Source organism: Abramis brama (assembly GCF_963993115.1).
Source record: "Abramis brama genome assembly, chromosome: 20".
Classification (NCBI taxonomy): domain Eukaryota; kingdom Metazoa; phylum Chordata; class Actinopteri; order Cypriniformes; family Leuciscidae; genus Abramis; species Abramis brama.
This window is the reverse complement of record NC_139982.1, coordinates 7196632-7220919: the sequence shown is the minus strand read 5'-3', so window position 1 is coordinate 7220919 and position 24288 is coordinate 7196632. Positions and strand designations below refer to the sequence as shown.

General features: G+C 39.7%; 1 long non-coding RNA gene and 1 gene segment (V, D, J or C); both read right to left on the bottom strand.

The window, feature by feature from the left end:
- Positions 1–24288, bottom strand: part of LOC311071466 (immunoglobulin kappa variable 3-15-like) — an 81223-nt gene that overhangs the window by 14769 nt on the left and 42166 nt on the right.
- LOC311071472 lies at positions 19711–23680 on the bottom strand. Its single transcript, XR_014603856.1, has 4 exons — positions 23564–23680; positions 21673–23475; positions 21255–21484; positions 19711–20802 (listed from the first exon to the last, which is right to left on the bottom strand). It is a non-coding gene; the product is annotated as an uncharacterized lncRNA (long non-coding RNA).

Below are 24288 nucleotides of genomic sequence, written 5' to 3'. Positions count from 1 at the left end.
ATTTATGGGTATATATGTAGTAGAAGTATAATACAAAGGCAGTAAATGATACATTTACAAGTGCTGAGAATTATCTATCAACTGTTCTAGACTATAATTATTATATATATATATATATATATATATATATATATATATGTATTTTTTTTTTTAAAAAAAAATTCATATCAAGATCTTTTAATACTTAAAATTAAGGGTAACCCTTCCTTTTACAGTCCCCTAATTACAAGGTATTTACCTGGTAAATATATGGTAAGTTATAGTTGGTTATTGGTAATTACCACAGGTAACAAGTATGTAAATGCAGAGAAACTACAAACTAACTACTAAGTATTTACCTGGTAAGCATATGGTAAATTATAGTATTTTAGTGTGTAATTACTTAAGGTGATTAGTATGCAATTACAGAGAAACTACCAGGGAAAAAAACACCACTGTTAAATATCAACTCAACAAAGTACTGTGTACTTGTTACCTGTTTAGGTTGGTAATAACTCAGATTTAATTGTGTACTTCCTCAGAATGTAGGCAGACTATTTTTAGAAACACCTCCAGTATTACCCATCCATTCAAGTTAGGTGTGTAGTTATCCTAGGGTTATGTTGGTAACAGTCCATGTTTATTTATTACTATCTTGAAATTAAGACGTAGTTTCCAATAAATTACCTTGTCTTACATAGTTGTTGTTCATTGCTACACCCATTTATAGAGGGTTTATCAAATAATTTACCTTACACTTACCTGGTAACTACCCCGCAGGAACAGTTTTCCCTAATGTCATGGCACATCTTAAATACTGGGTATGTTCTTGCAAATGTTTTTTACAATTTACTCAGTAAGTAAAGTGCAACTGTACTGTAAAATGAAGCCTTGTTTATTTCCATGGTATTACCGGAATTGTACCATATAACTTGATCATTCCCTTTTCCATATAGTCACAATTTTTTACCTCATATGTCCTGCAGCGTTACCAACGTTACTTTGTTGAGTTGATATTTTTGATTTTCACTTTACCATGTTCATGTACAGAGACTCATGTGAATGTTGAAGTCAGCAGGACTCAGCATCTGGGCCCTGAAAGAAGAAAAAAAGTGAACATACTGATATCAAGAGAAAGGCCTGCACGATTTTGGGAATAAATTTTAGATTTTTCTGGTTAAAATTGCTTGTTAAAATTCACAGAATACACACACACACACATAAATGTTTCCAACAATATATAATATAATGAACACCAGGTTTGTTGTGCCTTGTAGGCATAGGCTATGCGCAGTGCTGCATAAAATAATAATAACAATAACCATAGCAGCCTATAAATCTTCCAAAATATTTCAGTAACAAATAAGCTAGAGAAAAATATATTGATTATCATGTTACTTCAAATGTTTCCTTTCGTTATGATGATATGAAATGAGATAATAGTAAAAACATGAAGCCGTTTGGTGCTTTTCAAACGCGATCGCGATCCAAAATGATACATTCAAACGCGATCGCGCTCAAATATAAAACATTATGGTTACCATATGCATATCTACATTTGAGCAGATATCCACAAACACAGTAACAGTAAACACAGGTCTAAATATTATAATATTCACCATATATCTAGCAACAGTTCAACTGCAATGTGAAATTTATGCAACAATAACAAACTAATATGTAAGAATTTCTTACCTTACATCTTTCTTGTCTTCAAATCGCGTTCTTCTTCTTCTGAGGTAATTCCAATGTAAGCTCACGGCGCGTCTTTCAAACTCGATGCAAAGCAGAGACTTGTTAAGTGTTTTGGTGTTTTGTTTTTGAGGTAATGAGCGCGATCGCGTTCCATGTGGAGATTTGCATGTGAATATCTTTTGCGCGAGTGGCCGTGTTCAAATTAAAAATAATTAGGAAGCGTTTGAGAAGCTGGACATCTTGTTGGTTTTATACAAATTACTTAAACAGAGAATATTTGTTTTCAGTTTGAATCCGATCATTTGAAAGTACACACTTAAATGTTTATAAAGGTATATGGCTCATAAATGTGTGACAAGTATTCGCTGAGTTTTGTTTCAGTTTATAGACGTGCTCAAGAAAAAAAAGTTCACCGCGACGGAGAGGCAGAACGCACACCCTGTTTATTTTCTTTATTTTACAAAAGCACAATGTTTTGATTTGATTGTAAGTGGACACATACAAAAGTAAAAATATCACAGATTCTTTTTTTATATTTCTTTTTTCTGTATGAACATAAATGACGGAGTAATTTAAGTTTATAGTGCTACAATGTGAAGAAAATCCAGCAAAACGCGCCGGCGCGTTTGCCGACCTCAGAGGGTTACATGTTCGCCGGTTCCCGCCTCCTTCTTCCCGTAACAACATATCTCGTTATATTGGTGCCGAAACCCGGGAGGAAGGAGGAACGCGTTGTCAAAGAGCCCTCGCCGCTGTGGTGAATCCGCGGTGCCATCGTGGCGGGCAGTTTCCGTCGCCATGGACGCTCGAGGCGGTGCGCGGGAGGGAGTTGCCGGGGGGGACGGTCGAGCTCGCTGCTGGCCGTCTGGGTGCTAGAGAGGCGGCTGCCGTCCGTGATGGAGCGGAGGAGTTGCCGCCGTTTGCCGTGGGCCGGAGCCTGCTGCCATCCGCCATGACGGGGAGGAGCAGGGAACGGGGGACTCTTGCCGACTGCCCGAACACTGAGGAGCTGTCGCCGTCCACCAGGCGGTGGAGGAGTGTCAAGCCATCCACCGAGGGCTATCCAGCGCCTACTAAGACATGGGAACAGTATAGCTAACATTCACATTTGAATATTTATCACCAGTCATATCGTCATCGCAATATTAAACAATGTTATCGCACATCGCGGCTTTTCCTCATATTGTGCAGCTCTACTTACAACACAAAACACATTTCATAAGCTGGAGTGTGTACTCTTGTGTACACACACATATACACACACACACACACACACACACACACTTGATTAAGGCTCCTCCCCTAACCGCATGTGATCTCACTCCAAGCTTTTGATAAAACTTGAGAACCCTGAAAAAATTGTTAAGTGTCAAATGACTGGCAGCAATGGCTTAATTACAAACACATTTAATAAAGAGTTAACACTAGTGGTGGGCAGATCGAGGCTTCGTGAAGCAATGAAACAGTTGAAGCAAATGTGCCATATTGTTTCGAGGCTTCGAATCAATCCGACACCCGTCTCAACGGTGACACCTAGTGGTCACGTGCAGGTGTTGATCTGTTTTTTATTATTGTATTTTTCTAATATGTGAAGCTTGTAACCTATAGGCTCCTCACTGTGCATAATGTTATTTTGGTCCTGAAAAATTAATATTAATAAAAGAAATCAAGCCACAATGTCTCACTTTTTTAGAGATTTTTAAAAAAAATATTGATTTCTCTTACAGATAATTTCTCCAGCCTTTGAAAAAATCCTCTCACAAGGGACACTTGTTGCTGGCATACAAAGATATTTTTTAGCTTGGACATACAAATGAGGATTAGCCTACTGCTCTCTCTTTCCAGTTTAATTTAAATTCCAGTTAAATTTAAATAGCCTAAATAGCCTATAACTAAATCAAATCGCACTATATCTATATGTCACTATATCACCAAAAATCCGCTATCTCAAAATCAAACTCCTCTCACAAAAACCCAAGGGTCAATATGCGTTGATTTGACTTTTATACAGATGTGCGATTGTGTGGTCTGTTCCCGACCGTGTCAATCAAACGCTGATTCGGCGGACCACACCTGAAACACTTCGAGGTAGAGCCCTGCGCGGGACTGTTTTCTTCATCCCGCTCCCGCCCGCGCCCGCCGAATTTCTGACCATTACTGCCCACTCCCGCAACGTATGTGTTACACTCCCGCCCGCTCCCGCAATATGTATGTCCACTCCCGCCCGCACCCGCAAAACTCTGAGAATTTACTCCCGCACAATAATAGAGATGCATTGATTGTGTGTCTTCTCCCGTCCCGCAGGAAAAAACATGTATTTGTATTGCTATTATTAAAGAGATTCATGTTTCGTTTCCCTGGCCGGTGTTGTACCGAAATCCGACTCCCCGGACAAATCGCACTCCCCTTCGCGTGCACGCGCAAGCGAGTTTGAATGCACTTCCTTGCCATATCCATATCGATGTAATGTTAAAAACCTGTAGAAGTAGAAGTAGAAGTCTAAATGGAGTATTTAAAGAGTTTTTGTTCAATTACAGTAAACCTTAAATTAAATACAACATTTAATATTTAAAATGAACAGTAAAAAAAGTTTTTTAAATTCTCAATAAAATGCAAAGCCTTGTGCAGTGCTCGAGTCCCAGCCTTCCTCTCGCTCCCTCTTCACTTCTCGTCCGCTGTCTGCACTATCCTGTATAAATAAATCAAAACTGAATACAAAATAAGTCATGTACAATATTTTCACTTTACAGTTCAATTACAGTCGGGTAGAAAACAAAGTATACAACACTATCCACTCTAAAACACAGTCACGGTTACTATCATCATAAGGTCATGATTTCATCTTTGAAACAGACGAAGAAATCAACAAATGGTGGTGTTGAGCTGAGAGGGTTGTGGTCTGTTGTTCTTTAGCTTATATCTTTCAATGCAGGATTATATTGTTTCAACAGTTTTCGCCTGACCCCTGGGCCCTCCGTATATATCTGATAATATTTGTGGAGAAACATTGCACTGTTTTAATTCAGAATCCTAACTATACATTGTACTAATTAAATAAAATTAAGCATGTTTTTATTCAATTAAGTCAAATCAAAACATATCACAAAAGGTCAATGAATCCGTACCAGAAGTGATAGTGCAATGTAGCCGCTAAAGAAAAACCCTCCACCAAACTGCCAGTAATCAGCCGGATCCTTGGAGAATCTGGAGGGGGAACGAAGAAATGATTCACTTGAAAAGTCCTTAAAGCAGGATTTTTTTTTTTTTTTTTTACCATTCCTTTAAACAATCTTAAAATTGATTGTAAAATTTCAATCGTTTGTAAATTTTATATTCGACACGCCCATTACTCCAAGCTGCAGATACCCCTGTCTCGTTGCAGTAGCCTATCACCGTTATCCGTGTCCTTAAACGTTAGACTGTTAAGGACTGAAAAATATTTTCTTACCTGATATCGCCAGTATTTTTACAGACCACGTACGACCTCTTCCTCTGTTCACATTCCAGCTTTTGTTCTTCATTGACATTTCAACTCAAATTCGTTAAGAATAAGAATTTGACAGGCAAATGTAAAATAATCCAGGTCTGAAAGAGTAAAGGCCCTTGCACACTATGGGCCCTATCTTGCACCCAGCGCAATTGACTTTGCACACCGACGCATGTTTCATTCCTATTTTGCACCCGCGCAAAGCGCGCTTTTCCCTCCACAGACGCACGTCGCTAAACTAGGGAATAAATTTGCGCTCCCTGGGCTGTTCAGCGCGAAAAAGGAGGTGTGTTCCGGCGCAAACAATCCCTGGTGCTATTTTACTGTTCCATAAAACAATTGCGCCACTGGCCAGAAAAAAACTAGTCTAAAGTCAGTGGCGCGTTGCGCGTTGTTCATGATGCTATTTTAAGGGTGCATGTGTGACGGATGTTAATATTCATGAGTGAATATTCACTGAATACATGTATTTCACCAATAATCCTTCCTGTCAATTTTAGTTTATTTACTTTATATTACTGTGTCCAAGAAAAGGCTATAATTTGGTTTTTGACATCATTAGTATTCATTTGGTTAAAGAGTTTTGCGGGTTTTTTTGTTGACGTCGTGACGTCATTGCCGCTCACCTCGTGCTGCGTCCTCAGTCTGTTTTGAGCGCGCTGAGGAGAGGTAAGCAATTAGAGGTGCTCCTCTTATATAGGAGTATAAAAGTTATCCTAAATGTGATTAAGTTTATAATATGCTGTAATATTATTGTTAAGACTGTTATAAGTGTTGTAGGAAGTGTTTTATGAATGGATGGATAGGATTTGATAGTTTTATTACTGAGAACAGCAATTTGAGTATGTGTGTGCGTAAATAGAACGTGGTGATTGAGTATGTGTGTGCGTCAATAGAACGCGGTGAATTTTACTGATTCATTTACTGGTATTTGATTTGTGCAGGTGATTGAATCACAGAGTGAACACATTGTTGCTGTATTTTGTTTAATCCATCCAGGTATGTTTTATTTCTGTTAAATTTCCTAATGTATTCATTTTGTATCAGTTTGTTTCTTTACTAATTTGTGATTGACTTAAAAATAGCTGCAGGAGAATGTAATGTATGTTTGGTATAAATGCTTGTGACAATTAATTTTGCCATCGTATGTAACATGTTTCACACACAGTATTTTTGATGTCATTATCATTGTGATGTGTGCTCAGTCTGTTTTGAGCGCGCTGAGGAGAGGTGATTGAATCACAGAGTGAACACATTGTTGCTGTATTTTGTTTAATCCATCCAGACTCCTTTGAGCATGCTGAGGAGAGTACCATCTACTTCCTCGATGAAAATAAATTCTCCATGAGCAGCAGTTCCAGTGTCCGGTGTCTTCTCTGAATAAACCAACACAACGCAGATCATAACAGTGGGCAGATTTAGGCCGGTTACAGTGGTGCCGTGACCCGGATGAAGATCAGTTCGTCTTCCAGGATCTTCATCCAAGGACCAATGCCGTTTGGTCGCCGGTGGATGCTGCACTTCACTCAAGGTTTCAATCAATAGTAACACAAATAGGTGAACTTTGCTGACCTGGACATTTCACTTCATACTTGGTGCCACCAGTTTTTATTTTTTCCCTTTGGTATCTTTTAATAACTTTCTTATCTTTATTTTTTTTACATTTGAGGTTTTCATTATTCATTGTTTGGTGAAATTATTTGTTAATGAGGAACAATGGCGCAGGGTTTCAATGCAGACAATTTTAATGCTGAGGGGGACATGTCAGATTTAAATTTTGGGAGAGGTCGACTTTTCAATGACCGTACATTCACACCTGTTCCAGGGAGGGGTAAGGTAGAACGAATATCACCTGAACTTTGTTCCACTCGAGTAACTGAACAAACACCTAGTCATTTACGAGGTAATCCATTATCATTCTGCCCAGACATAAGTGATCCAGCATGGTCTAACCTTATAACACACATTGCTCAGGAAGTAGGAACTAGTATAATTTCTGCTCAAAGTGGGGTAGCGTATGGGGAAAGAGCATCAACCAATGCACAGACTAGAAGTTTAGGTGCAGCTCAGTCATTCTCAGAGACACCCTCACTTAATTTGACAGGAGTTAAACTAGTCATGCAGTCTGAAGCAAAAGAGCCCTCTGTTTTCCGAGGGGATGGAACAGATAAGTTCAGTGTGCATGAGTGGGAGGATTTAATGGACACTTACCTGCGTAAAAGAGGCATACCAGTGCTGGAGCACCATCATGAAATCCTTTCAAGGCTGATGGGTAAAGCAAAAGACATCGTTAGAATTACCCTTCGCAGTAACACTTCCCTAAGACCCTCTGAGAACCCCAAAGTGATATTTGATATCCTAAAACAGCATTTCAGCGAGGTCAGATATTCTTACATGCCTTTAGCTGATTTCTATGGCACAGTGCCTGTTGCCGGAGAAAACCCAATTGAATACTGGGTCCGTTTAAATAAGGCTGTGGATGTTGCAGAGGAGGCTCTAGCTAGGCTTGGGCGACAGATGGATAATCCATGCCAGGAGGCAGCCATGATGTTTGTCAAACACTGCCCGGACCCAACTCTGTCAGCCATTTTCCGCTTGAAAGCACCAGATAAGTGGACCGCAAGTGAGGTACAAGAGCATCTCGACAGGTATCAGACTGAGCAAAAAGAACAGTTGGCAGTCAAATCCAAGCGCAACTTTGTTGTGAGAAATGTTACAACTCATGCCCAGTCACCTATGGAGGGTGGGGTCGTCACCAGTGTCCTTCCTGTTCTGTCATCTGATAATGTTAATGAAAGCACCCAATCTCTTCCACAGAATGATGATAACTGCATGAAGACGCTCATCGGTTTACTTGATCGTGCTCTTTCCCAGAATAGTCAAGCAGAGATGAGGCGCACTCGGCCGAACCAATCCCTTGTGAGAGCATGTAAGGTATGCCATTCACTTGAGCATTCAACCTTAGCACATTGTCGACAACAACGACTTTGTCTTGCCTGTTTCCAGCCTGGTCACATAAAGAAAGATTGTGCTAATGTCCAACCCCGTGATCACAATCAGTTTGCCCAGCCACCTCAAGGTTCACCAGCTTTAAAATAGTCAGCCCACACCAGGAGAGGGGACGTGTGGGTAGAGTTGAGCAAACCCTCGAAAATGTTGATCTCATGCAAGTTTACGAAAGTGCCTGTGCACAAGCTCCTGTCGAAGTCAAAGTGATTGCTCAGAATATGCAAACCCTTGAAGTTTTTGATGAATTGTTTTATGCACCCATCTGTGTCAATGACAAATTCCAGATGATGGGAATGTTGGACTCAGGATCCATGGCATGCACTTTCAGTGAAGCAGTAGAGAGCAGAATGCTGGATGAGGATGTGCTGCCAAAGCCCACACCATTGTTGCAGGAAATAATGTTAATAGGCTGTGGAGGTAAAGCAACTAAGCCAAAATGCATGTATGAAGTTGAGCTGAAAGTGTATGGCGAGAGATGTTTAGTTCCTGTTCTAGTTGTGCCAGGACAAAGAGACGACTTGATCATTGGCACCAACTTGATTAAGTTCCTTATGCACAGGATGAAGATCAGTGATGATTACTGGAGGATTGTGTCTAACGGTGTCTCAGAGCCATCTTCATCGTGTGAACAATTCCTGGATGTCATGGCAAATACTTGCCGCTGGCGAGGTGGTCATCCACCTGACAAGGTTGGGACTGTAAAGCTTCAGCAGTCAGTTACACTTATGGCCAAAAAAGAGCACCTTGTTTGGGGAAGGCTACCTAGTAATACTGCTATGTCACCAGGGAGTACTGTAATTGTGGAGGCCACTTCTTCCAGATCCATGCCACGGGACATCATCATTGGCCGAGTTGTTACACCATTGTGGGGAGATCGTTGGGTTCCTCTAAAAGTTACCAACCTTTCAGACAAACCAGTCACCCTAAAAAGAAACCGTAAGCTTGCGGATGTGTTCCCATGCCTAGCTGTGGAAGATTTCGAGCTGTTGCAAGGTTTCAGTCAAGTTCAGATGCCCACGTCCGGGAATTCTTGTCAACTTGCACCGAGCACAGCTGATCTTAAACAAAGACTAAAGGCCATAGGCCTCAGTGACATCGACATTGACACATGCTCTGTCAGAGATGCAGCAAGAGAAAAGCTTGTTCAGCTGCTTGAGAATTACCATGATGTATTTTCTAAGCATTCTCTGGATTGTGGGGAGGTCAGTGGTTTTGTCCATCGCATTCGCTTGACAGACGAGCGTCCATTCCGACTGCCATACCGACGAGTACCACCTGCTCACTATCAAAAATTACGGCAAGTTCTCTCAGAAATGGAAGAACAAGGCATAATTCGAAAATCAGTGAGCGAGTATGCTTCGCCCTTGGTTCTAGTTTGGAAGAAAGATGGCGGCTTGAGGATTTGTACGGACTTTAGATGGCTGAACGCCAGAACCATGAAGGACGCACATCCGCTCCCACATCAGTCTGACTGTCTAGTTGCCTTGGGTGGAAACACTCTCTTCAGTACAATGGACTTAACATCCGGATTTTATAACATCCCCATGGCTGAAGAAGATAAAAAGTACACAGCGTTTACTACTCCAGTAGGACTCCATGAGTACAACAGGATGCCTCAAGGGTTGTGCAATAGCCCAGCATCGTTTATGCGCATGATGTTGAGCATCTTTGGAGACCTGAATTTTAGTAGTCTGCTGTGTTACTTAGACGACCTACTGGTGTTTGCTCCTGATGAAAATGCAGCCCTGGAGCGGTTAGAGGTAGTATTCCAACGATTGAGGAGCCACAATCTAAAGTTAAGTCCAAAAAAATGCCATCTGATGCAAGCATCCGTTAAGTTCTTAGGCCACATCATTGATGGAAATGGTGTTTCTGTGGATCCTTCAAAGGTTGAGGCCATAGTCAAGCTGTCAAAAACTGATCTCATGGAAGAAGATGGGTGTACTCCATCTGTGAGGAGAATTAAGTCTGTTTTGGGAATGATCCTCTATTACCAGCACTTTATTCCAAATTGCTCCTCCATAGCCAAACCGCTCTTCTCTCTAACAGCTGGACAGAGAAAGAGGACAAAGGTCAAAACTGAAGCTAAGGCAGGCACATACAGAAAGCTCAAGCCAACTGACTGGACCTCAGAGTGCGATGATGCTCTTTCTAATCTGAAAGAAAGCCTACTGCACAGTGTGGTCTTAGCACATCCCGACTTCTCTCTTCCATTAATCTTGTCAATCGATGCTTCTTTGGATGGACTCGGGGCTGTGTTATCACAAATACCAGCAGGCGAGGAGAAAGCTCGTCCCATTGCATTCGCAAGCAAGTCCCTAAGTAACTCTCAGAGGAGATATCCGGCACACAAACTCGAGTTTTTAGCCTTAAAGTGGAGCGTGTGTGAGAAATTCAGTCATTGGCTAAAGGGCCACACGTTCACTGTATGGACGGACAATAATCCGCTCACTTATATTCTAACCAAGGCTAAGCTTGATGCTTGTGAACAGCGCTGGGTGTCTAAGCTAGCTGCTTACACCTTCGACCTCAAACATATTGCTGGAAAGAAAAACACTGTGGCTGATGCTTTGAGCCGAGATCCTTTCACAAAAACAATTAGTCACAGGCTCATCACAGAGCGATATGGCGGCTTACTCTCTGAAGCTGCAGGTGTAACTGAAGATGGAATTCAAGATACTTTCCGTTTGCAAGTGAACAGTCTTCATGCGTTGCCTCAGCCAAATTTTGCAGTGTCATGTGATCACACAGCAGTTGGAACACAATTGACCCTCCATAATCAGTGGGAGACTGTAACTGAGCTGAGGGCTATTCAGGCAATTCAGGCCATCCAGAATGCAGTACCTCTTGAGTATGACACAATCTCAGCAATCCCCCTTGAGGAGATTCAGCATGGCCAAGAGTCAGATCCAGTGATCTCCAAAATTATGACATATCTGAGTCAGAAGAAGCGACCATCAAGGCGAGAGAGGGCTGGAATGGATGCCAGGACTCTAGTTCTTCTTAACCCCCTGAGGTCGGCTATCGCGCCGGCGCGATAGGCTCGTTTTTTTCCGTATGAGTGCAAAAAAATAATAAAATAAAAATATTAATTTTTATCTTATATGCTTGTGTTATACATCAATCTATCCTGTTTAGTGTGTATTATTTTTGTGTACACTCACAATAAAAACAAAGTGTTGTGCTTTTCGCCAAATAAAGAAAAATAAACACGAAGCGAGTTCTGCCTTCTCTATGTCCGTTTAGTCCATTCTGAAACGCGTCCGAAAATGAATCATAACTCAGCGAATACTTCTCACACAGGCACGTGAGATATGTCTTTATGAAGCTTGAAATCTCCTCTTTTAAATGAAGTAATTTATATAAAAAACAAATGTTTTCAACTCATGTAATCCGTTTGAAAGCAAGGAGAGGTACCGTTTTTCCTTCTGCCTCATTATCTCTATAATCAGCTGCGGCCGCCCCGCCCCCGGCGCGATTCACATGTAAATAGTTAGGTGATCTAGTATGCATCGCATACGCCCCTGATCAATGCCATAAAAAGTTTCTTCATCAGACTTACTGATAGTTCATCGTGTTTTGAGTATGACACGCTTCTCCGGTAATAAAGACGCCCTTCAGATGATTCTGGACAGCGAGGAAGAATGCACCTTTTCCTCAGAGGAAGATTGTAACTCAGACGACGAACGGCAGCATTTTGAAGAGCGAATTCCGCCGAGAACACAATTTCGGAGTAAGTTTTACTCAAAAGTCTTTTGTCTTTTATTTTTCGTGTTTGCATTTATGAGGAAAAAACAATATTACGTGACAGTTCTCCATTATGGACGCGAGCGCTATAAAAAAAGCACTAAAAGACTTTCAAACTTTCACAGAGACCTCAAAACTGAAAGTACAAATCCTTTCTTTAAAACGAATTTCGTTTTGTATCAATTGTATCTTACTTTTAATAATTTTTTCATTAACAAATTTCCTGGATTTAAACTGCAAATTAACATTTATATTTCTTATAATAAAAATGAAAGACCTATGTTACAGACATATGAAAGACAACATTTCGTTGATTAGTTTTGGATAGATTATACATTTTTAATGTAAAATATCTGCCACCTCAAATAAGCTTTTGTTTGCCAATATTTGCTTATGTTAAATATAATATGTTTTGTCAAAAATAAAGTTATCAAATAATCAATCAAATCCTTAACTTTGAAATATGTATGATAAAATGTATACTTTAGTTTTTACATAGAAAGATTACACTTGAATTGTTGTTGTAATTGTAACCTTTTTAATAAAAAAAATATATTTACAAGGTAGATGTAAACAAACTATTAAAAGGTAAATATAAGCCTTTTCTTTAAATAACTTTTATTGTGTTTTATTATTGACAAATTTGGGGAGAGGATAAATATTCCAAAACTGAAAATACAGTTTGAGAATTAACTGCACAATTACTAGACATGTTTTCCTTGGATATTATAGGCCAAATTGCAAGCACAATATGTGGAAAAATAAAAAAGAATTGAGATGCTTCCAACTGTTGCTCTTGCATTCTTGTGGCTCAGTGACTCACCTGAATGAATGGCTCATTAAGTATGCGGGCCCCACTGTCTCCTAAGGTGTGAACCACTACATATACATGACCGTTGACGCCCACTCCGCATATTGGCTTTCCAAACAGAAAGTGCTTTGCAAAATTCAAATCAATGTATTGTGTTATGTGAATGATTAGGCAGGGTGATTTTCACTTCATTTTGAAGAAAAAACACTAGGCGATGACATCTTTTAGACAAAAGTCTTATTTACATATATTTAGAATGTGTTTTATGGCCTTATTTCAGAAACTTTAGTTTTTTGTTTTTTAAAAAACCATGCATAAACATTATTCTATCAAAAATACAAACATGTACATGCAAGTTGTTCACATATTATGGTAGCCCTGTTTGTGCTAAATAGAGTGAATTTACACCTTTGCCATTAATATGTTTATAAGCAACTGAAAAAAGCACAAATGTCAGGGCATGTCAGAACATCTCAAGGACCCCAAAAACCCCTCAGACTCCAGAGGGTTAAGCAATGGGATCGGCTGAAGATTCAAGATGGAGTAGTCTACCGTGTCTCAAAAGATCCTTTAAGCAAGTACAAGAGGTTTCCACTGGTGCTTCCTTCTAGTCTTAAGAGTAAAGCCTTAAATGGTGTACACAATCTCGCTGGACATCAGGGACAGTCAAGAACTCTTCAGCTAGCTCGACAACGCTTTTTCTGGCCTAGAATGGAGCGTGACATAAGGGACTATGTCAAGTGTTGTCAGAGATGTATATTGGCCAAAACACCAGAGCCATCTGCACGAGCCCCACTTGAGAGCATTAGAACTTCTGCCCCAATGGAGTTAGTGTGTTTGGATTTTTGGAGTGCTGAAGACAGCAAGCAGCGTTCTGTAGACGTATTAGTTGTGACTGATCACTTCACAAAGTTGGCCCATGCCTTTCCGTGTGTAAACCAGAAAGCAAAACAAATTGCGAAGAAGCTGTGGGATCACATCTTCTGTGTTTATGGTTTCCCAACACGCATTCACACGGATCAAGGGACCAACTTTGAAAGTACCATCATAGCAGAGCTGCTCAAGTTGGCAGGTGTTGAGAAATCCCACACTACATCATATCACCCGATGGGAAACGGTGGGACCGAGAGGTTTAATCGGACCCTGGGCAGTATGCTTCGTTCTCTGCCTCTCAAGGAGAAGCACAAGTGGCCCGAGCAGATACAGACTCTGACATTCGAATATAATGCCACAGTACATGAGACCACTGGTTATGCCCCATTCCAGCTAATGTTTGGTCGCATCCCAAAGCTACCTGTTGATGTCATGTTTGGGCAGGTGTTGCATGACTCTGTGATTGTTGACCATGGCAACTATGTGAAAACCCTAATGTCTTACCTGCATGAGGCGGCTCGAATTGCTCAGAAACACACTGAAAAAGAACAGAAGAAGCAGGCCAAGGGTTACAATCGGAAGGTCAAGGGCACAAGTTTGAACATCGGAGACAGAGTGCTCCTTGCAAACAAGAGTGAAAGAGGAAAGAGGAAGCTTGCCGATAAGTGGGACCCAACCGTCTATACTGTAAAGGACCAGAATCTTCAAACAAACATATACAAACTGATTGACGAGGCAGGCAAATCTAAAGTTGTGCATCGGAATTTGATTCTTGACATCAGCTTCCTACCCGTTGTACCATCTCAAGATGACAATGACGTACAGTCTAATGCTGACAATATGGAGAGCGAGTCTTGTGTGTCTGAGCCGTCTGACTCGTTTGAAGAGGAGAGTTCTGATGATAGAACGAGGGCATGGGTACTTGAAGGACAAGAACAGATTGAAGGACAAGAGTTTGTTGATGATGATGATCTGGACTCTGATCATTCAGTTCACAGTCAAAGAAGCGTCTGTGAACAAAATCCTAGTCAAAATGAGGCTGTTGGAGGTTCTGATCAAGTACCTGTTAGAGAGACTGAATCTTTTGCTAGTAATCATGACTCATTACCTGAAACTTTGAATGACACACACGATAACAGTATGACTGACACGCATGCACAAATTCCAGTTGACACATTGGGTGTTAGGACCCGTGCAGGCAGGATGGTCAAGAAAGTTAATCGTTTAATTGAGTCAATGGCACAGAGACCATTTTATGTTCAGAGAATGGGTTCATCTTTAGCAAGGAAATCAGGATCATTTCTTTCTTTATTTTAGAAGGATATTTGTTTCTATGAAGATACTGTGAAAATGTGTACAATGTGAATTTCAAAGTGTAATACAGACCAGATTTTTGGATGTTGTACAAGGCAGCATACTGTTCTAAGAATATCTGAGACTTGATCAACCTTGGATTTTTCTTAACCTGTAAAGCAGGTAGCTTACTATGTTGAACTGCGAATGAGATTCGTTGCGAATGTGGTTCTGTTAGACCAATTTTGTGTCATTTGGTCAGGATATTAGTGAAATTCAGGAGGGGTGAATGTGACGGATGTTAATATTCATGAGTGAATATTCACTGAATACATGTATTTCACCAATAATCCTTCCTGTCAATTTTAGTTTATTTACTTTATATTACTGTGTCCAAGAAAAGGCTATAATTTGGTTTTTGACATCATTAGTATTCATTTGGTTAAAGAGTTTTGCGGGTTTTTTTGTTGACGTCGTGACGTCATTGCCGCTCACCTCGTGAGCGCGCTGAGGAGAGGTAAGCAATTAGAGGTGCTCCTCTTATATAGGAGTATAAAAGTTATCCTAAATGTGATTAAGTTTATAATATGCTGTAATATTATTGTTAAGACTGTTATAAGTGTTGTAGGAAGTGTTTTATGAATGGATGGATAGGATTTGATAGTTTTATTACTGAGAACAGCAATTTGAGTATGTGTGTGCGTAAATAGAACGTGGTGATTGAGTATGTGTGTGCGTCAATAGAACGCGGTGAATTTTACTGATTCATTTACTGGTATTTGATTTGTGCAGGTGATTGAATCACAGAGTGAACACATTGTTGCTGTATTTTGTTTAATCCATCCAGGTATGTTTTATTTCTGTTAAATTTCCTAATGTATTCATTTTGTATCAGTTTGTTTCTTTACTAATTTGTGATTGACTTAAAAATAGCTGCAGGAGAATGTAATGTATGTTTGGTATAAATGCTTGTGACAATTAATTTTGCCATCGTATGTAACATGTTTCACACACAGTATTTTTGATGTCATTATCATTGTGATGTGTGCTCAGTCTGTTTTGAGCGCGCTGAGGAGAGGTGATTGAATCACAGAGTGAACACATTGTTGCTGTATTTTGTTTAATCCATCCAGACTCCTTTGAGCATGCTGAGGAGAGTACCATCTACTTCCTCGATGAAAATAAATTCTCCATGAGCAGCAGTTCCAGTGTCCGGTGTCTTCTCTGAATAAACCAACACAACGCAGATCATAACAGTGGGCAGATTTAGGCCGGTTACACATGCTTGACCATAATCAATGTCATGTGCACACGCGCATACACTTTGATTCTCTCATCTACACAGAAGCAGCAGTTTTCATTTTTGCAAATCATATTATTACAAACGATAGATAGATAGATAGATAGATAGATAGACAATGTATTATAAAAGCATACATCTAGCTTACACATTTACGCAAATTATTATATGCCTGTTTAACCGAAGCTAATTTGGGTGTGTTTCTCCATCCCCAATGTCACTTCTCTCTTTGGCCATGTCCACACTAATACGTTTTCGTTTGAAAACGCATCTTTTTCTCTCCGTTTTGGCCTTTCATCCACACTGAGACGGCATTTTTATTAAGGAAAACGAAGCTTTTTGAAAACGCACTCCAAAGCGCATACATTTGAAAACGCCGTTTTCCCGTTGTAGTGTGGACTGTGAAACCGGAGGGATTTAAAAACGATGACGTAAATTTAATCATGTGACGCATATTGTACCAATAGATATTCATGTTTATACCAGTATTGTGCCTGTTATGTGCTATTCACTTTCACACTGTTGCTAAAAATATTCTACATTGCACACTCTTCATATCACAGTCCTGCAAAGATGACAGAATTTACTCACATTTGCTGTCCTGCGGCAAAACATGAGAGCAGTCGCGTTTTAGACCAAACATATGGTGTCTGCGTGCGACCTGGACCGCATCAATGAATGGTGAGATATTTTACTGAATAAAATGATCCTGTCAGAAGAATTGCGCGATAACTTCATTATTTATTTTTCCATCTGAATCATATCAGTGAGCTTTTGTGGGGTTTTACACATGTGCAGTGAAGGTGAATTTAGCGTTTTCAGGCATTTTTCAAAAGTTTCTCATCCACACTGAAACGTCCGAAAACGCTTGAAAATGCTAGTGTGGACGGAGAGCGTTTATAAACGAAAACGGCGTTTTCAAATGTATCCGGATTAACTCTTCGGAGTCTTGGGCTATTTTGGCCGTTTTTGAGTACTTTTTTTTTTTTTTTTTTTTGCGACATAAATGTTTACCATACCAATGTTTGGTATTGTTTTTTTCAGCACAACATCACCTATATGAACAGACAATTATTTTTTCACTTTTATGTACTGTATCAACATACTGGACCCAAAATCACACAAAAAACACAAAATCCGAATAGAAAAATTAGTTATTTTACTACAAAAAACACAAACATGCTCAATGAAGCATTTTAAAAGGTTTAAAATGTTAACACAAGTTGTAAATGTCAACATATACAGGTAAATTTCAGATATAATCAAGCTATATACAAAACAAATATGATTTACAAAAAAAAAGCGCGTGTAGCCATAGGCTTTTTTTTCTCTTTTTAGCTTTGCCACTTTTTAAAAGTTTATGCACACAATTATACAGAGAGCTATATTTAAGGCCTTGCATTCCCAGAGTATGAGGGTTCCCAATTAGTGCAAATACAACATAAAAAAGGTAAAATTGAGATAAAATCTAACTATATACAGCAAAAAGCAGGTGTGGCAATAGGTGTTTTTTTCTTCTTTTTTGCTTAGAAACTCTACAAAACACTTCATGTACAATTACACAGACAGCTACATTACAGGGCTTTCCTTCCTTGAGTAAGAGGGGTTCCTAAAAAGTGCAAATATACTATACAAAAGGTAAAATAAACACAAAATCAAACTATATATACAACTATTTACAACGAATATCAGGTGAGTTTTTTTTTTTTTTATCTGTGCTACTCCTCAAAACAGTTTCTGTCAACAATGAGACCTAAGACATTCGCTTCATTTTCCTTCCACAAAAAACTACCTAAACTATCTACACTACTCCTAAACTACTCTCAAAATCTATTCAAACTTTTCCAAAAACTAGCAATAATATCTCTCTCTCTCTTTCTATATATATGTTTCTCTGTCTACTCCGTCAATCTCCCGACTCCCGCGGGCGCCTTTCAATTTCACTTCTTTGCTCAGTTGGCTCCTCCTCCACTCCCTAAAATGTGCAGCCTGAAGAGCAGAGTCAGCAGATTCACACATTTTTCTCCGTTTTGCTTTATGACAAAAACCGACGAAGTTATGAGAATAAATGCAACGCCTGTCGCATCCCATCTTGCGTTCCTTTACGAACGCGTCAATATTTAAAAAAAATATATATATAAAGTTTAAATTATCATATCTCCGTTTTTACTTGGTCTATCAACACAAAACTTTCGACAGAAGTGGACAGCAGCGCTCAACGTGACTTTGTTTTTATGCTTCAATGTCTTAAACTGGTCATGTGATTTGATCACGCCGGCGTGATCGCAGACTCGGAAGAGTTAATGTAGACGTAGCCTTTTACGGCCGTGACGAGAACGTCGGTCTCCTCGGCTGTGAACCGCTCCTGGCAAATCCGCCGTTATAATAGCAATATGCCAAGGAAAAAGCGCGCCTGCTCTTAAAGGGAATGTGAGATGACGCTCTGATTGGTTTATTTCACGTTACGCCCAAACCACACCTATGAATAATGAAGCTCTTCAGACCAACACATTTTAGATTTGCGCCGGGCGCAAGAGTCATTTATCAAAAATGATAAAAAAAGAGTCACGTTAAAAAATAAATACGAATGTCAAAAAAAAAAAAAAAAAAATGTCAGTCACGCTTGCACACTGCCTCCGAAACTTTTGTCCGTCAAAAATAAAAAACGAATCAGGTTCGATTTTCTGCGTTTTTCGCATCCGTAGCAAGCATTTTGAATGGTGTTTTGACAATTCAGAGCCACCGAATCACGAATGCGAAAAAACGCATGCGATAATTTCAGACTCGGTGTGCAAGGGCCTTAAGCAATGCAAGCGGCAGCTGCTCACACACCGGCCGACAGAAACGTATGAAGGTATTTTTGGTGCAAATCAACTCTAAACTCCATCCACTGGCCCAAAAACAGAATCCAATGTTGTGGTCGAAGGTATTCAGCGTTTCAGGTATTCAGTCTTTTCTGGCACTTCTGGAAAAATCACTTTAATTAATTAAACAGTTGATTTCTAATTTTAATTCTGACTCCATGAATAATTTAATCTAAATCCAAATTTAAATGACTCTTTATTTTTTTACTGATTTTCTATCTTAACAGCTTAGAGAACAGATTATGATTGAACAGATCATAAGATTAATTGTGATTTGATTTAGATTGTTGATTATTCTGAGGATCTCATACTTTCAGTTATTAATTCATTATGGACCCAAATCCGCATAGAGATCACGTCGGCCGGATCGTGTTTCTCACGGACACAAACTTGTCAGTTCTGACTTTAGTCAGTGGATGCAGGGTTGGCTAATACCTCTTAAGTCGGTTGTCTACTGCTCACTCAAAAGTGTAGTTTATTTTAGCCACTTCCATACAACTTACTAAATCAGTGATAAACAGAAATCAAAAGGTCTTCAGATGACGTGCTACTGCTCCGTTCATACATGCGCCTTTAGTTTGAACTTCCCTGACTAAGATTTGCGGTGGCATCTGCCTCCTTATAATCTACTAAAATAATGATTTCAGAATAATTCAAGATGTAACATTTATTTTGCCTAGCAGAGTTAAATATCAATTAAAAGGATTAAAAAGAATACACAATACATAACTGATCAGCATAAAATACAAACATAATTCAAAATGCAATATCAAAAATAGTTTAAAAGAGTTGGCATTAGGGTCCGAAATTAACTTTCTGGCTCACCTGCCACGGGGAGATGAAAAAATCCACCAGCCAAGCATATTTTTTACCGGCCAAAATTATAAACAGCCTTTTTTTGGTCACATATACATTAATTTCAGTACATTTATTTGAGATAATAAGGTATTATGTTGAATACAAACATAAAAAATTGTCCAGAGCAAAATTTAAAATGTATAATAATAAATAAAAAAAATCTATATATTGATCAAAATGTAATCAACTTTATTTATAAAGCACTTATAGAAACTGTAGTTGACCAAAAGTGCTGTACAGAGTGCAAAAATGTCAAACAAGTAGACACACAATGAAAACAAATGAAACATGTCAGATACAATGAATAAGAGTACATAGAAGTCAAAACAGAGCAACAAATGGGTAAGACATGGAAGATGTGAGCATGGAACTAGTGCTCATAACACTACATTTGAAGGTTTTGTAAAACTATCAGATGCTTAATCTAATGAACTTAAACCTCATCCGACTCCTCAATCTCTACCGCAATTACCCCTTTTGCATGGTCCATGAATTCTGGCCTCCTACTCCTGACAGAGTCTTGGTGCCACAGCATCACAGCTTTGCTTGGATCATACTCCCTGATCTCTGGAGAGGACAGCTGGACCATAAGGAGATCTGACAGTGTATCAGACTTTAGGTTGGAGCGCCAATTGGTTTTCACCTGTTTCATGGTACTAAAACCTCTTTCACATTCAGCTGTGGAGGCAGTGAAGGACAGGACTAGGTCAACCAATTCATGCTGATGGCTCCTGTTGACATGGAACCAGGATATCTTCTCCAGGGACTGGGGCTCTTGGTATATCAGCACCTTCAGGACTGTCCACTGGTCAGGGATTCAGGTCAGAGGCCTCCAGGACAGGCTTGAAGTGGTCCACCAAGGTTTCCAGTTCATTGTCACCAAAATCTAGAATAATGTTATACAACATTACAACAAGCATCATGCAGTTTTACTTCTCAAACTATAAAAATATGATCATGAACCTGAACCTAACCTGACTGCCCTGTAATACAAAACATAAAGTATCCTGCTGCTGCATCTCCTGACTCTGGCCAGTTGGTGAAGCTGACCAGCTTGGTTGCACACAGGACCCCTACACTGGCATCCTGGAACCTGTCAGTCATACTCTCCACTAGACTGCCAAGCGTTTTGTCCTGTGAGACGACGAGGCCGAGGGTCTTGCTGTCACCTCTGGTCAGCGAAATTCCCTCATAGCTGTTGGCCATTGTGGCCTTCATCATGGGCCCTTTTCTGATGATAAAAGCCTCATACTCTTTCATATTCTCCCTCTCTTATTAATGTAATCATTTCTCTTAATTCTCTTTAAGTATTTCTTATTGCAGCTTAAATGAACATACTTGGTTTTGTACTTCTTAAGTACTGCCTGTGTTGAGCACAAGGAGCTGTGGGCTTCTGCTATGGTGATTGTGGACCTCTGCAGACAGGCAGACAGATGCTCAGGTGGGTTTAGTGTGTCATGCAGGAAGCCACAGAAGCGGATAACAACAGCCTCCCTCACAGTACTATAGTATTTCCTGGCCTTGGCTTGCTGGACAACTCTGACATTTTGGGCATCAGCAGATTGAATCTAAAATGCATAAAGAACAAAGACATACAAATAGACAATTACTTGCTGTTAAAAAAGAATAATGAAATGTTTTATTAGTGTATAAAGCATTGACCAATTGTAATATTACTTCTTGTTATTTACTTGACATTACATATTGATGATGACTTTTGGAGTACATATTATACAGTAGCGATCTAGACCAATACCTGTTCCAGGTGCTGGACAAGCCCCTGGTAACCTCACAGGAAGTGATCCAGTGCACGCAATAGCTGTCCTTCCCATCGGGCAATTCTGGTGTGCTCCAGTGGTGTGTGCCCAAGAGCCTGGAAGCTGGTTACGAGGTTTGCCCTGTTCAGTGACTGGTGTGGTAGAATATGTAGAGTCCACTGAGGAGGTCTTCTATTATCTGAAACATCACATTGAAATGGATGGCATCAGAAAAGGCCAGTTCAAGGCGGTGTGGCATACAGTGGATGCCGATGATGTAGGCCCTGACCACACCACTCTTGGCTCCAGTCATAACAGCAGCTCCATCAGTTCCCAGAGCAACCAACTTGCTCTCTCACTCTTCACACACAGAAGTTTTCAAGAGTAGAGGCTCCGACTGAGCCAGGGACACAGACACGCAGGCAATGTGACACTTGCTGTTTTCATGGTCACGAATGTTCTCAAGTTTCATTGTTTTATTTCCGATGACAAATGAGTTGTTTCTGCTTTTATCTTTAGCATACTGGCGACACACAGAACAACTCATCACGACAGCGTCAGAATCATATTGTAGCCAGCCTCTTGAAACTCTGTTATCTCCAAACCTCCATTTCTCACAAAACTTTCTTTTTTATGTAATTCGTCCCCCTTTTCATCTGTGGTTTTTGTTTCAAAGGTTGGCTCAGTCCTGGTAAATGTCGCCACATAACAGCTAATAAGCGGCAGCTAGCTGCAGACCGGAAGTTAGCTGCAGTACAAGCTAGCAACAGACCGTCTCTAGTGCTCCAAGTCTCACGGCACTGTTTACCTTCCGGCCCCAGAGACAGAGCCGCGAGACTTGGAGCGCTAGAGACGTTCTGTGGCTAGCTAACCTCGTCCCCAGATTAGTGACTGGCAAACACAACAACTCTGAGCCATCATGCCAGATATTTTATAACATTACAAAATGCAATTGTAATAAACATTTTATTACATTACTATTTTGGTATGAACATTCACCCGCCAGTGTGGCGGATAGCCTTTTGAGATTTACTCGCCAAACGGAAAATCTACCCGCATTTGGCACTTGCCGGGTGTTAATTTCGGACCCTGACCACAACATTTTAGATTTATTTATTTTTTCATATTGCAGTGCCGGTTCAGGGCTTCCACTGAACTCAGTAATGTAAAAGACATGTGACCCTCTAATGGTGAAGTATGGAAATGCAATTAAAGGATTGACTTTCCTACAGTAATAATATAGATAATATTGTGGAGAAAAGTTTTACAGCGACAAGCACCACTCACATTTTCTCCACATTTTAGTCCAGTTTAGTAAGAGATATAAGATTATATGTTTACTTAGTACATCATAATAAATGAATAAAGTCTGTGAATTGATATTGTGTAGTTTGTGATCCTCCATCAGCAGCTGCAGTTTCTCTCAGCTGTATCAGTGCAGTCACTGTGACGTCTGACTGACAGAGGTTTTTGTACGACTCTTTATCACTGTGTGAACACTGGACCACTGTGATAACTGAGACAGTAATAATCTCCTGTATCTTCAGTCTGGACTCCACTGATGGTCAGAGTAAAATCACTGCCAGATCCACTGCCACTGAATCTAGATGGAGTTCCAGTATAACGGGATGTTGCTTCATATATGAGGAGTTTAGGAGCTTCTCCAGGTTTCTGTGAGTACCAGTGTAATTCATCACCACCAAGCACTCTACTGCTGGTTTTACAGTTTATTCTGACTTCTTCTCCTGGTTGAACTGCTGTTATTGATGGACTTTGAGTTACAGTGATCTGTCCTCTACACTCTGAAAGAAAACAGAAATAAAAATTATTAATATATATTTCACATTTTAGGAGAATTAACAATTATTGTAAAAACTGTATTACACAAACCTTGAATAAACAGTGCAATGGTCCAGATGAAGATGTTGATTGTGTTCATTGCTGTAGTTTAGTCTTGTGTGATGATGAAGAGTGTGTTCTGTTCTGCTCTCAGTCATGAAGTGTTAAACTCACAGCACTATAAACACTCTCAGAGCACTGAAGCATGTGCTGACAATGCAAAGAAGTGGGCTGGATTTACAACAGCTTGTGCTGATAACAAACTCATAAACTCTACACAGAAGATTTTACTCTCAGAATAATGTTATTTAGTGATGTACCATTTAGTGATTAATTGTGAAATATTTTATGTTTGGCAGGTTGATAGGTTAGTCACTAGGGTTCTTTATATTGACATCTATCAGTGTGGATGGAACATTTTCAGTTTTCAGAGCCGCTATAGAAATAATCTATTCACTGTCATGCAGTTTAATTTACATCAAGAGAATGTTTCTGATAATATGATAATCTTGCTACCAAGATAAAGTGAGATAAATTCAGCTGGTCATGATGGACACCATAAAGAGGGACCAGTGAAAATATTTCTAGGCCACTGAAATGACTGGAGAATCATGAGTGTAGAGCAGGGGTCACCAAACTTTTTTCACTGGATATATCCTATATCCACACTACTATATCTAGACTACTATATCCACACTACTATATCAACACTACTATATCCACACTACTATATCCACACTACTATATCCACACTACTATATCTAGACTACTATATC